General features: G+C 37.2%; 1 long non-coding RNA gene across 4 annotated transcripts; it reads right to left on the bottom strand.

Annotated features, from left to right (window-relative positions):
- Window positions 1-1,967: 1,967 nt before the first annotated feature.
- On the bottom strand, window positions 1,968-15,857 carry LOC147929506 (uncharacterized). Of its 4 annotated transcripts, none has more exons than XR_015578953.1 (3): window positions 15,621-15,854; window positions 15,176-15,320; window positions 1,968-2,349 (listed from the first exon to the last, which is right to left on the bottom strand). It is a non-coding gene; the product is annotated as an uncharacterized LOC147929506 (long non-coding RNA). The 4 variants fall into 4 exon arrangements; XR_015578951.1 differs by having other exon boundaries at window positions 15,145-15,320; XR_015578950.1 differs by lacking the exon at window positions 1,968-2,349 and having other exon boundaries at window positions 14,890-15,320; window positions 15,621-15,857.
- Between the last annotated feature and the right edge of the window lie 758 nt (window positions 15,858-16,615).

A 16,615-nucleotide genomic window follows, 5' to 3' on the forward strand; every position in this document is an offset into this window, starting at 1 on the left:
AATTCAATTTATAAAATCACACCTTGAAATGATATTTTAAAATATTTGTTTTACAAAAAAAAAAAGCACTAATATATGTGGAACTTAAGAGCTGCATCTCATCCAGATCAAAAACACCCACAAATGTATTTACCTATCTCTCTGTCTTTGTCTTTAACAAGAAAGATAACAAATACTTTTCCAGAAGTGATTAACAATTACTAATACATGACTTCATTTTCGTTTTCCTGTTTCGTAGACCAAAAAAGAACACTAAAGAGAGAGATGGTAATGATAAGTATTATATGGTTATATGTTTAATAGGCATAGGCATGATAAGAGGATGAAAAGGGACGTGAACAAAAGTCTATGGCGAAATCATCGCATACACCTTACTCTTCTAGTATTTTTATGCTTTTGCTGCAGACCACTGGCCATTTTGTAAGAAGAAGGAAGAAGAAGAACGAAAGAATAAGAAGCAAAAATTGGTAATGGAGGAGATTAACGATAATGGAAATTAAAGAGAATAGTTGCTTCTTTCTGTTGTTTTGAAATCCATTTTTTCTAAAGATCTTTTAAAATCACCCATTATAATCTCTTTCACCCTCATCAAGTCACAAACAAAATATTTAACAATTTCACCAAATATCCTAAAAACTCTCCAGAATCTCTCAAAATCTCTAATTTTCTAAATCTCATAAAAATCCTCCAAAATCATGGTTTGAATACATCCCTTTAAAGTCTTAATTTTCAATACTAAAAGTCTAAATTGTTAGAACTATAGTTTAAGTTGCTAGCTCTTGGTCTATGATTCTGGTTAATTTTTGGTTTATTATTATTGGTATTTTTCATTGGTTAATTTTGTGATTTGAGTTATTGGATATTTAAATAAATATTTTGATTTATTTATTATCTATTATTAAAATGGGTATGTTCGTTTCAGTTCAGTATCAGAGCCCTTACGATTCTAGATACGGGTTCGCTTTGTGATTTGTGTTTGTTGATGTTTGGATTTATCCTTGATTGATTGTATGAGTTAGGCAATAGGTTGTGGCATGGGTCCTAGAACATCCTATTCGAGCCTTCAATGTGATTCTACAGTAAGTTGTGTTTCCTTGTGTAGTCAAGATTGTTTTGTTTCCTTAGCCTTTTATTCTTGGTGGTACAGATGGTTGGAAGTGCTGGAGCTGCGGGTCGTGGTCGTGGGCATGGTCATGCTCGTGTTCGTGGATGGGGACATGTACACGAGGCCAGTGTAAGTGTGGCCCAGAGCATGGCCAGCGAGGAGGTGGCAGAGTCATAGGTTCATCTTGGAGGGCTTGGGGGTTTGGTTGGTGGTGGTATCGATGGGGTTGGTGGGCTCGGCTGGTGTTCCTCGCATGTGGGGGTTGCATAAGGTGGTCCCCCAGGTTGGGATGATCTTCTAGCAGACTTGCTTGCTCAGGTGTTGGTGCGGCTTCCAACAGTGGTACCACCAACGGTTGGTGTGGAGGCTCTTGTAGTGCTGCTAGTGGTTGGTGGGCAGACTCTTGTAGTGCCACCAATTGTTGGTGGGCAGGCTCCAGTTGTGCAGATTGTGGTTGGATTGCAGGCAGGCGGGCAGCCGGAGATTGAGGTAGTGGATGAACATTACCTTTAGATGATAGTGCAGCTAAATCGTGTGGGTGCGGGAGACTTCCCAGGAGTACAGACTCAAGTGTAGCGGATGAGTGGAGGGAGAGGATAGAGGACATCTTCCAGTCGCTTCGATGTTCGGATTGGTATCAGATAGACTTGGCAGCATATTATCTGTCGAGTGATGCACGTGTGTGGTGGAGCTCGGTGATAGCCCAAAGAGTGCAGCAAAAGATGACTTGGTTGAATTTTCTGGACGAGTTCAATGACAAGTACTTCCCGAAAGAGGCGCTTGATAGCATGAAGGGAATTTTTAGAAAAAAAAATCAAGCTAAAACATCATAACAATCAAGAATACATATTAGCATATCCCATCCCTAAAAAATTTGATTCACTACTAACTACTAAGATCTCATCACACAAAACATAGAAAACGAGATGAATAAGAATTGCAGTGAAAATAATCGAGTATAATCATTTACAAACTGGAAAAAAGAAAACACTAAGAAAACAAATCTCTCTAAGAAATTATGAAAATCGGCTGGAAATCGCCTTTGGTAGCTCTCGCTCTCTCTTTGTCATGTGTGGCGTCCTCCTCTCGAAAAATTAGGAAAGAGTTTATATCTGGAAACCCCTTGACTTAGCCAAAATGTCATCTGAAGTCCTATACGTGGCTATGGTCTAGCACCTCTTCGGGTTGGGCTTCGGGTGGTTCCTTTTGACCTTAGTTCCGCTTGTTTGGATTAAGGTTTCGGGCTGTTTTTCTTGCACGATCAGATCATCGGGTACACAATCCGTTTTTTAAATAATTATAATAAGAATAATTAACTAATTAACTAGTGGTTCCATACCCACTAGCCACCTAACTACAAACAACCAAACAACAGACCATAACTAACACGATACCATTAAACCAATAAATAATAAACCAATAACCAATAGTTCAATCCAACAGAGTCATAAAACATGAAACCAACAACTTAATAATGTTCTAATGACCCAACTCTAACAGAAGCCAGACCAAAAACAACGAGCCACTAGAACACCCTCCTCTTCATCGCAATTGAGGAAACTCTAACCACCAAACAACAATCAATAACCAAACAACAAACTAGACAACTGCATCGAACGACACCAACCCATGCATCAACTGACACCAACTAGGGTTGCATAGATCGACACAAGTTTGCATTGACCGATGCAAGGTTCACTTGCATCGACCGACACTCACACTATATTGACCGACGCATGCTCAACATTGCACGAAATCCCTAATTCGATCGACCGAAGCTCCATGACGTTGGAGGCGAGACCAGTTAGGGTTCTCGAGAGGAGGATCAAGGAACTTCGGAAGAAAAAGGTTCCTTTGATGAGAGTCATGTGGGACTGTGATGGTGTTGAGGAGCAGACTTGAATGCCAGAGGCGAGGATAAAGGTAAGGTTTAAGAAGTGGTTTGAGAAGCAAGTCGCGGCTTGAGCCTGTCGCAATTGAGGAAACTCTAACCACCAAACAACAATCAATAACCAAACAACAAACTAGACAACTCCATCAAACGACACCAACCCATGCATCAACCGGCACCAACTAGGGTTGCATAGATCGACACAAGTTTGCATTGACCGATGCAAGGTTCACTTGCATCGACCGACAGTCACACTATATTGACCGACGCATGCTCAACATTGCACGAAATCCCTAATTCGATCGACCGAAGCCTCCACATGACGTTGGAGGCGAGACAAGTGAGGGTTCTCGAGAGGAGGATCAAGGAACTTCGGAAGAAAAAGGTTCCTTTGATGAGAGTCCTGTGGGATTGTGATGGTGTTGAGAAGCAGACTTGGGAGCCAGAGGCGAGGATGAAGGTAAGGTTTAAGAAGTGGTATGAGAAGCAAGTCGCGGCTTGAGCCTGTCTAGCCTGGTCCCAGCTGTAGTCCGTGGCTGGACGGAAATGGAGTATTCCAGCCCATCTCTCTTGTTTACTTGGTCGCTTAGGGGTGGTTGGTTGTGTCACTAAGTAACAAGATGAGGTGGTGTTAGGGGTATGAAATTTCCATGAGGCGGTGGTTTGAGGGAAAGTTTCCTGAATTAGAAGGTTTTTAAAAGTGGCAAGTTTCCAAAAGTGGAAAGTTTTAAAAATGGAAAGTTTTATGGGAGTTAGAATTTGTCCATTTTTAGGGGTTGTGAGCCTTGGAGGGACTTGTGTGGCCTTTGTGGCGGACTTTTGAGATGGTGCCCGTGTGTGGCGGTCTTTTGAGACAGTGTGTGGCCTTGGTGGTGGGCTGTTTAGCCAATTGTGTGGCCTTTGTGGCAGGCTGTTTAGCCAATTGTGTGGCCTTTGTGGCGGACTGTTTAGCCAATATACCTGTTTAGACGGTCCTTCGGGAAGAGTGGTCTTTGTGACGATCATTTGGGACGAGTGGTCTTTGTGACTGTTCTGTTGAGGACATTTGTTTAGCCTTGGTGGCGTCCTGTTTAGGACATTTGTTGGCCTTGTTGGCGGTCCTGTTTAGAACATTTTTTGGCCTTCGTGGCGGCCCTAGTGGCGTTTAGATGATCCTTGTGTGGTCATGAGGTATTCCAGTGAGGGGATATGTGGCTGGTAGGACATTGTGTTGTTTTACGCGAGTCACAGGAAGGGAACTTGGTTAGGGATAGGACTCAGACGTGTTTAGAATTGTTTGCTCGCGAATCTTGGGGAATGTTCGTTCTCCTAGTACTATCATATTCTGGGACTTTGTGGCTTGGGAGTATGGTTGGTATATCAACTTCGGATGACGATCAGGGGGCGCGCTGTAGGGTGGCAACCCGAGAGACGAATATTGGACTTCCTTATATATATGGCATGCGGGTTTAGGCCCGATGAGGAGCCAACATTATGGCATGCAGACTTAGGTCTGATGAGGAGCCAATAAAAACTCAAGGTTTAGGCCTATGAGTAAAGGGAAGTCGAAAAGTCGAGAGCAAGTAATGCTTGGAATGTGAGTCTATCGCCTAGAGGTGACCTTTCGTAAATCGGTCGGAGGAGTACGGGCCGTGGAGACGGGTGCACATGAGTCCTTGATTGATGGTTGTTCGAGATTTAAGGACAAATCTATGTTGGTGGGGAGACTTGTAACATCCGCGAACAAAAATCCTAGTTTAGGGGATGCATCGGTTGATGCACTATGTGCATCTGTCGATGCAAGGCCGGTTTTGTGCGGAGGAGTTTAAGTTAAACGCTGCGTTTTGGGTTTAGGGAAAACCCTTAACTCGAATGTTTGTCTCATTAGTCATGTTTAGCCGCTTTTGAGAGAAAAGGAAGAGAGAAAAGTGTTCTTGAGGATTTCTGGAGATTGGAAGCTGTTTCCTGTAGAGATCTGTAGCTGGGATCGTTGAATTGGAAGTGTTTTCTTGCTTGTTTGAGGTTCATAATCGTCTTGGCAAAGGTAAGTGCATGACCATGGCTCATCTAAGCTGGAGATTTCTCTGATTTGCTTGTTTATGTGTTGTGTGGCTTGTTAGAATGTTAGTTAACGCTTGTGAGGCTTTCAACGTTTGTAGGAATAAAAATCCAACGAGAAGCTACGGGGAAAATGATGCTCGGTCGATGCAATGCGAGGACGGCCGTTTTGACCAAGGAGCATCAGTCGATGCCATGTAGAGGTGTCGGTCGATGCAATTAGGGATTTTGTGCTATGTTGAGCATGCCCTTTAAGTTTTACTTATTTAAATTTTTATTTATAACATTAACCCCTAAAAAAATTCCATAAATAACATTGCAGAGAAACTCAAATACTAAACTTTCTTAAATCGATCGACCAACATTTGTTACATTTATTGTCAAAAAATCTTAACAATATCTATACATTCCGATTTTTCCAAAAATAGCTCTACCCATTAAAGTTTTAGTCCTATAAAATCACCAAAACTATCTTTAGAGATTTTGTTAGTATAGACTTTCTATATAAATTTTTGCTTTACATATTTTGATTGTAAAATGTAGATTTAGTCATCTACATTACTTGATTTGTGGTACTTAGGGGTTGATTCCTCAGATTTCTCAAATTATAATAAATAAAACTAAATAATTATCCTGTGGTGTTTCTATAAATTGAAGTGCATTTGGTGTCCTTTAAGTTATACTTATTCACAAAGTTAATCTTTAAAAAAATGCACATACAAACAAAATCAATTAGATTCCTAAAATGTCTCTACAAATTTGGTTTACAATTTCCTAAAAACATTTATATATTAAGAAATTTATTACACTTAATAACATATGCCAAAAATATATATACAATATTTTCTTCTTTTAAAAACTCTAATATTAAGTAATAACTATATTGTTTCATACGAACAATTAAAACTTTAATGGTTATTAATATGCTGATAAAAAATCCAAAATAATTATTTCACGGTTTAAATCTAATAAATTGGAGTATTTATAATATAAATTAATATGCGGTAAACTGCAAAATAACTTTTATGGATATAATTTTTTCACGGGTTAAATCTAAATAACTTTAAACTTACGGATTAAATTTAAAAACACAAAAAATCGAAAAATATAATAATGTAAGAATAATTCTTTCACAAGTTTAATCTAAAAAGCAGTAAAAATTTCTATTTTTATAACCATAAGAAATTCGATACGGTACAAATGTAACATTAGTATAAATAATATTAAATAATTGTCGCGTGTCTGTGGTATAAAATTGATCAAATTTTATACTCCCTCCGTTTCAAAATATAAGATGTTTTGGCTAAAAGCACAAATAATAAAGAATGTCTACTTTTTAAAAGTTAAACCAATCAAAAACAAGACTGCATAAAATAACTAATAAAAAAATATGAAATTAATCTAAAAGTTGCTTAGAAAGTTGAAAACATCTTATATTATGAAACAAACTAAAACCTCTAAAACATCTTATATTTTGAAACAGAGGGAGTAATTAACAATTAAAATAAAATTATACAATCTTAAACACTAAACAAAAGAAACAAAATTAACAAACAAATACAATTTTTAAAAATTTATTTTTTTTTGTTGTAAAAATATTGTACCGCGGGTAAAAATCTAATTTGTATCATTTTGATAAATATTTTGAGAATATGCTAATGAAAAATTATCATTGAACAAAAAAAATTTGATGATTAAATAATTAGTTGTTCATTTTATTAGAAGGATATAAGACATGTGTGCCTTGAAACAAAAAAGTTATTACGCATGCCAGTCTTAACTCTTGAAAGATAAAAACATTTTTAGATTCACACCTTATAAAGCGTGAAAATAAAACGATAAAAATATAGTATGTACAGTAAAACCTCAATAAATTAATAAGACCAGGACTATGAAATTTTATTAATTTATAAAGGTTTTAATTTATCGATAAATTAAAAATTATTAATTTATGAATAAATTAATAAAATATTAACTTATGAAGAGAATTTTTTTTCATAATTTTGAAACTTTTTATTCAAAATAAGATACTTTTGTTATGATTCACATTTTTATAGAATTTTCTTAATTTATAATCTTGGCTATCGTAATAGGATTGATATTAATAGTTTACTTAATTATCTAGGCGAAAATGATAAATGTTAGAAGTTTAGAGTTTAGAAGAAATTGATGGTATTATCTTTCATGGTAATGATAAAATCAAATAACATATTACGGTGTTTTTAGAACCAATTACATGTAAAAAACAATTACCGCAACTAGTGTAACACCCGCGACCAAAACTCTGTGTTTTGGGGGTGGTTGTCGTTCGACACCCATGGTGGTGTCGGTCGACACCAGTTATTTTTGGTTCGGCCAGATTGATTCAATTGTCGATTTTGATCGGTTTGGCTTAAGGAAAACCTCTAGGAACTTCCAACAAAGAGGTGAGTGCATGACCATGGCTAATCTAAGCCTTTGATTTCCTTGTTCCTGCTTGTTTGGTGTTGTTTTGTGTGCTTTTCTTGCTGGGATTGGTTGCTACAGGTTCCTATGAATATATTCGGCTTGGGTTTTGAGTATTGGACGAGTTGGTGGATTTTGGGAGTCGAGATTCGACTCTCGACTTTGCAGCGGATCGCAGTTGCAGGTGGAGTGTCGATCGACTCTACTTGGTGTCGGTCGACACCAGCAAAATGGCATCGATCGACACTGTGGGGTAGTGTCAGTCGACACCAATGCCAGTGTCGGTCGACACCAATGCCAGTGTCGGTCGACACTTGGCTAGTGTCGGTCGACACCTCCCTTCCATCGAGACGATGTTTGTTTTCCTGGTTTGTATGTTTTGTTTGTTGTTTGTTTGAATTCATTGTTGCTTGTGTGTAAAGCCCTATAGATGGGAGGATTGCCTCACTGAGTGTTTATCAAATACTCATGCATCTCAATTTGTGTTTGTGGTGCAGGTAAAGGCAAAGTGTGATCATGGAATCAAAGCAATGAAGAGGAGGATATCCTAGGGACTTGATTGGTTGTTGTCTGACATTGCTAGGTTGCTAGAGTTGAGTCATTAGAAACATTGGTAAGATGCTGGTTTTGTGTTTCTTGTTGTTTGGTATTTGGATATTGTTTATGCTATATATTGGATTGTTATTGGATATTTATTGGATGTCTGGATTGGTTATTTCCGCTGTTAGTTGTGGTTAGGTGGCTAGTGGTTATGGGACCACTAATTATAGTTTATTATGATGATGATGATGATGATTATTATTATTATTGTGTGTGGCATGGAGTCCTAGAACATCCTCTTCGAGCATATAGTGTGAGTTTATGTTTTTGTGGTTTTGTATTATGTTAAGATTGCTTGTTAGCCTCTGTTCTTGGAAGTCCAGTGGTTACAGGTGTTTGAGTTGTTGGTCGTGGATGTGGGCATTTTTCGTGGTCGTGGTCTGGCGGGTTTCCGAAGCCAGCGAGTGTGTGGTCCAGAGTTCCACTAGGAGGTACGCCGTACGATCGCAAGTGTATCAGGAGGGACCAGAGGGGGTTAGCCGGTGAGCGTGCCGGGGTGCTGGGAACCCAAGTGTGGGGTTGCAGCAGGTGGAGCCCAGGGTCGAGATGATCGCTTGGCGGATCTGTTGGCGTGCTTATGGAGCAATTACCGAGAGCGGTACTAGTGCAGGCTCCAGTTGTACCGCATGTGGCGGGGTGCAGCCGAGGGCTGCGGATGTTGAGGACTATCCATCTTTTTTTAGGAGGATGGAGCAGTTGTAGATGACCGGTACGAGATTCTTCTCGAGAGGTATCGAGCCTAGAGGGGCAGATAGGTGTTCATATGCAGTTGGATCAGATACCTCTCTGTTTGGTGGGTAATCCAGGTTGATATGAGAAGTTGATTGGGAAGGTGTAACATTTGCAGTGTTATACTTGGATCACATGAGGTACTTTTGGTCAGGAGATGTTTATAGTCGTTAAGGATTGTTGCTCCTGAGGGGATGGTGATTCTCCTGAATACCGATAGCTCGAGGGGCTGGGAGCGTCGAGAGTGGCAGAGGGGACTATGTTCCCCTGAGGGGATGAGTAGTTCCCCTGATACCGAGATCTTGAGGATTGTGGTCAAAGAGTGAGACGGTATAATTCGAAGACACTGGTATGAGAGTGAGATCTATATGACTCGAAAGTTGCGACCTAAGGGTGGATGTGTTGGGAGCAAGCAATGCCTAGGACGTGAGTATAATTGAATGTAACAATTGAATGTAGACCTTGAGAGATTGACGGTGGTTTAATCTTGGGTGTTGGATATGTTGACCAATGGGTCAAGGGTTTATGACCAGAGCGGTTATGAATGTGTGGTTGTTGCGCCATGATTGTGAGGCCGGTGGTGCTGGAGTCCCGGGAAGGGGAGTTGCAGCAGGTTTGAGCCGGGAAAGGCATGTTTGCCAGATACATAAGTTCACGAGAAGCCTTCATGGCAGGATAATCTAATCATTGCGACGATGTTGGATTACGTTCATTGGAGATAATCAGGGTTGCTAGATTCAAGGTTTTGGTAAGCTTGATGAGGGAAACAAAGCAAGTGGTTTGAGCTGGCGGCTTGCGAAGCATTTGATGTGTTGAATCAAAATGTGCGAACGTATGGTACTTGTTTGTTTTATTACGCTCGTATTGATGATTTGCTGTGGAGAAATGATAAGCAAAAAGCTAACTTGGTAATACACTATCTTGTGGAAGTTTCCCTAAGAGACAAGTTACTAGAGGTTCTTGGGTGGACAAAAGGTGGTGATATCCGGGTGGTGGTGAGTTGACGTCAGCATACTTAATTATTAGCCTAGTAGAGCTGAGAAAGAAAAATAGGGGGTTCTTATGTCTTTTCACTTCACCGTGGGGAGCGTCGATGTTGTTCGTCAAGTAGAAGGACGAGGTATGGGTTTATGAGTTTGTGGTGATGTTGTTTGGGTTAGCAAATGCGCCAGCAGCGTTTATGAGATTGATGAACAGCGTGTTTCAGGAGTTTCTAGGCGTGTATGTCATCATCTTCATTGTCGACATCCTGGTTTATTCTAAGAGTCATAAGGAGGATGCAGTGAATTTGAGAGCAGTTCTGGATAAGCTGTGTGAGCAGAAGTTGTTTGTTAAGCTGAGCAAGTGTAGTTTCTGGCAGCGTGAGATGGGGTTTCAGTAGATCCAGAGAAGATTCATGCTATTAGATATTGGCCTAGACTGCAGAATGCCACAGAGATCAGGAATTTCCTTGGGTTGCAGGCTATTACAGGACGTTTGTGCAGGGCTTTGCAAGCAGAGCATGTCCTATGACTAAGTTGACAGGGAAGGATGTTCCTTTTGTGTGGTCACAGGAGTGCAAGGAGGGCTTTACAAGCCTGAAGGAGATGTTGACTACTACTCCAGCTTTGGCTTGCCTGAGCAAGGAGAACCCTATGTGGTGTATACAAATGCATCTAGAGTTGGTTTGGGGTGTCATTTGATGCAGCATGGGAAGATGATTGCCTATGCTTCGCGGCAGTTGCGGAAGCATGAGGAAAATTATCCTACTCATGACTTTGAGATGGGTATTGTAGTTTTTGCCCTAAAGATTTGGAGATCTTATCTTTATGTTGCAAAGGTTCAGGTGTTTACAGATCATGAGAGCCTAAAGTATATATTCACATAGCCCAAGCTGAACTTGAGGCAGAGGCGGTGGATGGAGCTGGTGGCGGATTATGATCTGGAGATAGCTTATCAACCTGGTAAGGCTAACCTGGTTGTGGATGCTCTGAGTCGGAAGAGGGCGGCTTCGGCTCATGAGCAGGATATGGATTCTTTGGTAGGAGAGATCAATGCTTTGACTTTGTGTGCGGTTTCTCAGGAGCTGTTGGGTTTGGTTGCAGCTGATAGAGCGGATATGTTGAGCAGAGAGCGTTTAACTCAGGAGAATGATTTGGGGCTGGTGAATGCCTCTAAGGCTGTTGACTCTGAGTATCAGGTCTCAGCTAATGGTACTATTTTGGTACATGGGCTGATTTGAGTGCATAAGGATGAAGAGTTGAGGAGTTGTGGTAAGAGATCCTCATGCGAGCATGTTCTCTATTCATCCAGGAGCGACTAAGATGTACCGTGATCTCAAGAGGTATTATCACTGGGTCGGGATGAAGAAGGATGTGGCTAGTTGGGTCGCGAGTTGTGATGTGTGTCAACTAGTGAAGGCTGAGCATCCGGTACCAGGTGGATTGCTGAAGAGTCTTCCCATTTCAGAGTGGAAGTGGGATATGATTATGACGGACTTCGTGGTAGGTTTATCAGTGTCCAGGAAGTTTGATGCTATTTAGGTGATTGTGGATCGGTTGACTAAGTCAGCACATTTTATGGCCATTAAGAAGACTGATGGAGCATCGGTCTTGGCTAAGAAGTATGTGAAGGAGACAGTCAGATTGCACGGAGTGCCAGCGAGTATTGTGAGTTAGAATTTGTCCATTTTTAGTGATTGTGAGCCTTGGAGAGGCTTGTGTGGCCTTAGTGGCGGACCTCTCGGTCTGAAAATAGCATTAAGAAAACCATAGAACCGGATTATTTAAGTGGCAAGTCGACCTAGGTCGTGGAGTTTTGGTTGTTTTGGCTGCTTAACAGAGAGAAAAGGAGAGAAAACAGTTCCTAGAGGTTTTTGCGAGAGTTGTGAGATTTCAAGGCTTTGTGGGTGAGATCTTGCTGTGGGAGTGAGGATTCAAGGCTAGGAATGTGTGGGAAGCTTGCTGGGAGTGTGGATTCGTTCATTGTTGGTCAGAAACTTGCTGCAAAGAGGTGAGTGCATGACCATGGCTAATCTAAGTGTTTGATTTCCTTGTTCTTGCTTGTTTGTTGTTGTTTTGTGTGCTTTTCTTGCTGGGATTGGTTGCTATAGGTTCCTATGAATATATTCGGCTTGGGTTTTGAGTATTGGACAAGTTGGTGTAGTTTGGGAGTCGAGATTCGACTCTCGACTTCGCAGCGGATCGCAGTTGCACGTGGAGTGTTGATCGATACTACTTGGTGTCGGTCGACACCAGCAAAATGGCATCGATCGACACTGTGGCGTACTGTCGATCGACACCAATGCCAGCGTTGGTCGACACTTGGCTGGTGTCGGTCGACACCTCCCTTCCAGCGAGACGATGTTTGTTTTCCTAGTTTGTATGTTTTGTTTGTTGTTTGTTTGGAACATTGGAATCACTGTTGCTTGTGTGTTTAGTCCAATAGATGGGAGGATTGCCTCACTAAGTATTTATCAAATACTCATGCATCTCAATTTGTGTTTGTGATGCAGGTAAAGGCAAAGTGTGATCGTGGAATCAAGGCAATGAAGAGGAGGATGTTCTAGGGACTCGATTGGTTGTTGTCTGGCATTGCTAGGTTGCTAGAGTTGAGTCATTAGAAACATTGTTAGGATGTTGGTTTAGTGTTTCCTGTTGGTTGAAATTTGGATATTGTTTATGCTATAATATTGAATTGTTATTGGATATTTATTGGATGTTGCTATTGGTTATTTCCGCTGTTGGTTATGATTGTGGTTAGGTGGCTAGTGGGTATGAGACCACTAGTTATAGTTTATTATTATTATTATTATTTATTATTTATTTATTAAAACAAAAAAAACGGGTCAGGTCGTTTCAACTAGGACTGCCCTCAATTTTTGGATGCAATTTGAGAATACAACATTAAAAGTTTTTAAAGATTAGAGATAAGTTCTAACTAGAATGCAAATTCAAGAATAAGAATAGGCAAACAACAATATAGTCATATTTCATTAATATTTTTTAGATAAACATATATATATAGTTTATATCATCATTAATTTATGATATTGTTGGGACTATATTTTTACATACGATTTTCAAAAAAAATATTATCTTATTATTTTATCAAATTGTGTTACATTTTACACCGGCCCAACTCGGAACCGGAAAAATTTATTAATTTATAGCGAGTATTAATTTAAAGAATATTAATTTATAGAGGTTATACTGTATACAATATATCATATACTTAACTGAACACCATAGTGGTGAAATATTTTCACTTAACCATGTAGTATATAATTTAGTCATAATATGTTGACAAGTTTGACTCATTTATATGTACTTATTTATTATCTATCATAAATAAGGAGATATATTTCTTCCCAATTTTGACTATTATTGTAATTTTGTGAAAATATACATTATATAATATTTTAAAAAGAACATTTTGACTCTATGTAGCTAATCGCTTATACAATATTTGAGGAGTAAGATTAATAAAATTTAATGATGTGTCTTCACCATATTCAACTTTTGCATGCGACTTTTTTAACACATTTGAAAATGTTAAATTAGTTCATTTTACCTAATGAAAAGGGAAAATGCCAAAACAAATCATCTAAATTTTCACTATATCGCAAAATATATATTTCATTATACTTTTAAATATTTATAAGAAAATTGTAATAATTGCAAAATCATACTCCCATTAAATTAATGCTAAAATATTTTTCATGGTTTCAATGATTTTTTCTTCGTTTGTAATTAATTAACAGAAGAATATGTCAATGCTATCGCTAGGAAAAAGATCGAATTCTAGAATCAGAGCAAAATTGAGCCAATTTCCAAATTAATAAACCTTTTCATTTTTGCATGAAATTAAAGTATAACTTTGTTTTGAATAAGACGAACAAGAAAAGAACAAAATTTTATTTTAATTTCATGTTTTTGGTTTGGTGCTAACAGTGAAAAGCTACCTTGTTAGAAATTGGCCCAATCTTGCTATAATTCTAGGATTTCAATCTTTTCTTAACATTAACATTGATATATGCATCTGTTAATTACAAACTATGAAAAAATCATTGAATTCATGACAATAATGTTAGCACTAATATAATGAAAGTACAGTATGTTTTTGGCAATTATTAAATTTTTTTTATAGATGTTTAATAATATAGTTAACTCTTTTTTCATGTAAAGTGATAGTGTAAATTACTTGTTTCGGCATTTTTCATTTTCATTAGGTACAATGAAATAATTGAAATATTTTCAAATGTGATATGCAAAATGTCTCATGTAAAAGTTATATTTGGTGAGGACACAACATAAAATTTTGTTATTTGTACTTCTCAAATGTGGTAGTGATGAGTTACATTAGTCGAAATATTTTTTTTAATTATATATCAATTTGTTTTCTTCACAAAATTAGCAAAATAGTCAAAACTACGAAGAAATATGTCACCTTATTTATGGCAAATAGTAATAAATACAAATAAATAAGTCAAATTTGCCAACATATTATCGCTAAATTTTTTATGGTAGATGATTAAATAAGAAAATATTTCACCTCTATGATATACAATTAAACATATGATATATTACATACTACATATAGTTTATCGTTTTATATTCTAGTGACGATGTGTTGTTTAAGGTTTGACACCTAAAAGGTAACATATTTAGTTATTTTCTTCATGCTTTTAAGATTTAGTAACTTATTATTTTATTAATTTAAAAATATTAGATAAATATACATATATATAATTTTTATATACATATATTTACTCACAAATGGTTAGAAGTACTAGGAACCCAAATTATTGGGATTTTAGTTCCAGCTTTTGTTTTTTGAAAGTTGTTAAAAATTACAGAAGAATATATATTAAACATCTTAACTGAATATATATTAGATTTTTTTAAACAAATTTATAACATTTAATGCCTCAATTGTTTGGGATGTTGGTCGTTTGTTTTAAAATTGGGTAATCTTAAATGGATGTATAATAAAATAGATTTTGTTAACAAAAATCAAAAATCGTGTGAGAATCTAGAAACAATTAGGTTTTACTGTTTGAAATTTATGTGAAATTTGGAAATCTATGCGAAAATCTTGAAAATGTGAAAATTAAGAGCAATTTTTTGCTTTGAATATAACATGAATGTTATAGGGACTTTGTGACAAAAATATATTTGTGAGTCAATGCAATACCATAATCATATACATTAATTATCCTAATAAGTATACGTATTGGAAAACGTATCCTAGACAAAGTTTTCTATTTTTTTCTTTTGTAAATGAGTCGATTCTAATGTAAAATTGGATATGATCTTTACCACAATTTATTGGAAGTAAAGGATGAAAACATGTTTACCATGGATTGAAGACGTTGAGCAGTGACTAACCTAACTTAGGGTAGTCGAGGGGAATTTTGCTTCATGATTGAGGAGATGTTCATGCATTTTAATCAGGGACGAAGCGTGTCTTGTCCTCCAATTTGATCCACTATATATTTGTAATCATATGTACAAGATGTATCGTAGTGTTTCGCTGCTTCAAAAAAAATCAAAAATTCAAGTCCATTAACAAACAACTTTATTATAAATAAAAAAAACACGCTGATCCAAAGATAAGAAATGATATCACCAACTCAAGAAATTAACTTTTCCCCAACCATGACATTACACGGTTTCCACTAAAATGATGCCCCAAATTTTTAAATATCGATATCCTACCTAAAGCGCTTCATGTCCTTTAGGCTAGAGTGCGCCTTGTATATGGCTTTGCCTAAGAGACTAAGTTAATCGGTTAGAGTGGTGAGACCTTTGCGGTCATATATATCTTTGGTACCTTTTTCCATTGTTTATGATGATGTATCCACGGCATGGTTTAGCAAATGTTGATGCCAGAATATTTCAGATCTATTCTGATGTAGAGTCATCTGAGTCAAGCAGTTGGATTGACTAAGAGATTGCTCCAAGATATGCTTGAGTCTGAGATGATGCCACTAGAGAAAGAGAGAAGAAGAAGTTGAATAGCAAAGTCTAGGCGGCGGTGAGAAAATAGAGATTAGATTAGGTTATCAAGACTTTGAGATCAATGAAGAATAGTATATATAGAGATTCATATGGAAAACCTTTAGGAATTTGATAATTACATTTATGTCCTGAATACAGTTTACAAAAATATCCTCAAATATATGTTGAATTCATTACTTATTTTATAAAGACCAACTTTAAAAAAAATATCCATTAGTTTTAGTAGTTCAAATTTAACATATTATTATTATTATTATTATTATTATTATTATAGATAATTTAATATGTCAAAAACTAAAACCTGCTTTGAGTATATTTGTAACATTGATTAGAGAGTTTGGCTTGTAATTGCTTCACTAAAGCTTTTTGCAAACAAAGGAGTGCTTTATATATATATCTCTTATTATATAAAGTTCGATGACAAAATTACTAATTAACGAGATCGTGACACGTGTCAATTGTATCATTCAGATGTACTAAGTTAGTACTACTAACTCTTAACCAATGTTTACAAGTATTTGTACATATACAAAAAGAGGGACAAAAGTGATCAAACTACAACTTACAAACATTTATCTTTATTGTTTTTTTTTTTGTTTTTCTATCATCGTATATGTAACATCCACTTTCTTAAATTGAGATGTGGATCAAACCAAAGGATTAAATTTTAATTAATTGTGGTTTAATTAAATCTTGGTTTAATCTAATTAAACCAAAAACCTGTAATCTCCATCGTATTGTCGACGCCTCTAGAGGGAGAAAAACAAAAGAACTTTTGGTTATTTGGTATAGAGGAGAAAGAGAAAG

Source organism: Camelina sativa, chromosome 13 (assembly GCF_030686135.1).
Source record: "Camelina sativa cultivar CO46 ecotype springtype chromosome 13, ASM3068613v1".
Classification (NCBI taxonomy): domain Eukaryota; kingdom Viridiplantae; phylum Streptophyta; class Magnoliopsida; order Brassicales; family Brassicaceae; genus Camelina; species Camelina sativa.